Here is a 2,258-nt window from a genome sequence, read left to right on the forward strand (position 1 = left end):
TGTCTCCATTAACTACTAACATAGTAAAAGGCAGAGGAGTAGTATTGTAGCCAGCTCTGTTGGTGCCCTTATTCACTCTGAGATACCAGGGAGTTACTACATCCCCCAATCCACTCTCTACAGGGTAACAGTTGGCCAGTGACTGAGTGGTAAGGGGCAGAAAAATTCAGCTCCTTGCATCAAGGGCCAGCAAACTCTATGGTGCAACTTACACTGTAGTGCTCCCTTTGGGCTCAGGCTGAGTCTAGGTTTCTCCAGAAACCACCTCCTTGTTGAACTTCTTCCCCTTTTCTGTTTTGCTTCCCTCATTCTAGTAAAAATTTCTCCCAAGAGCACAACTTAATTCTCCAGCACATGAGTCCAATTCTCAGGTTGTTCCTCTAGGACATTGGTCCCCAGCCTTTTTGGCATCAGTGACCGGTTTTGTGGAAGACAATTTTTCCATGGACCTGGGGGTGGGGGGGTGGTTTTAGGATGATTAAGTGTACTACATTTGCTGTGCACTTTGTTTTTATTATTACATTGTATATGTAATGAAATAATTATAGGACTCACCGTAATGTAGAATCAGTGGGAGCCCTGAGCTTGGTTTTCTGCAACTAGACAGTCCTAACTGGGGGTGACGGGAGACAGTGACAGATCATCAGGCATTTCGATTCTCATAAGGAGTGCACAACCTAGATTTCTTTGCATGCGCAGTTCACAACGGGGTTAACCCTTCTATGAGAATCTAATGCCAGACTCAGGCAGTAATTCCAGCAATGGGAAGCAGCTGTAAATACAGATGAAACTTCATTCTTTTGCAGCTGCTCTCCTCCTGCTATGTGGCCCAGCTCCTAACAGGCCACTGTCCATGGCCTAGGGGTTGGGGGCCCATGCTCTAGGAAACCCTCCTAAGTACATAAAGACTGAGCAATGCTTTGAGTCAAATATCCAGTGCTGGATAAAGAAAATGATGAACATATACACCATGGAATACTATGCAGCCATAAAAAAGAATGAGTTCATGTCCTTTGCAGGGACATAGATGAAGCTGGAAACCATCATTCTCAGCAAACTAACACAGGAACACAAAACCAAACCACATGTTCTCACTCTTAAGTGGGAGCTGAACAATGAGAACACTTGGACACAGGGAGGGGAAGATCACACGTTGGGGCCTGTCAGGGGGGCAAGGGGAGGGATAGCATTAGGACAAATACCTAATGCATGTGGGGCTTAAAACCTAGATGGCGGGTTGATGGGTGCAACAAACCACCATGGCACATGTATACCTATGTAACAAATCTGCACATTCTGCACATGTATCCCAGAACTTAAAGTATAATAAAACACACACACACACACACACACATCCAGCACTGCCAGTTTAAGAGTGAGACTTTAGAAAAATTGCTAACCAGTATAAGCCTCAGTGTTCTCATCTGTAAAATGGTGATAATGATACTTCATCCCCAATACAGAATTGTTGAGATTCAAAAATGTAAATTAAGATACTTAAGATGGATGTATTATTACACATGTGAGTGCTTTTACTTAGCACTTCTAGAATAATTTTTTAGTTTCTTTAAAACATAAAATATTTATTGATGAAAAAAATTACACCCACTCCCACTCTCAATTACTTTTTCTATGTCTTAATACATTGTTGAATCTGATTTTTTTTTCTCCTCTCTTGAAATTGTGGTTGCTCCAAAGCTGAATTGCCCCAAAGTTGAATAGAGGAGAAGTTAAGTCACACATATTTTAAAAATTATTACTAAGCTACTGAAAGCTGGAGCCAGAACCTTCCTCACAACTCACAGAAAATGCAAAAGAACCAGCCCACTAACATAATCGTAATTCCCTCCCACCTACCACCTTCCAGACACAGAGAGAGTTCTCAGAGTGACGAGCCAGGGGAGTGAGCGCAGAGTTTAGCTGAGAAGCTTTTTCTTGCCCTCTTCTCTCTCCTCCTCTTTATTGGTACATTATCTTCCACAAAGAGCAAGTGAAGTAGAAAATTCTAGAAGGTGGTACTGTGCCTTGGTCCTTGTCTGCATGTTTGTATTTCTGAGGTCTTAACTCCATTAGAAGGGAGTCGAGCATGGAGAGAGATGACTGAGGAAGTAACATATGTTCCCTGTCTGGATAGTCCTAAAAGTAGGAGAGATGCTGATAGTGTTTCCATAGGAGGAGAGGGAACTGCAACACAGTGTAGGAAGGCAGAAGGCCCTTGATACATGTGGTGGGGCCCAGAGAGCAACAGGAGTTGTCCT

Source organism: Colobus angolensis, unplaced genomic scaffold, assembly GCF_000951035.1.
Source record: "Colobus angolensis palliatus isolate OR3802 unplaced genomic scaffold, Cang.pa_1.0 Scaffold121, whole genome shotgun sequence".
Lineage (NCBI taxonomy): Eukaryota > Metazoa > Chordata > Mammalia > Primates > Cercopithecidae > Colobus > Colobus angolensis.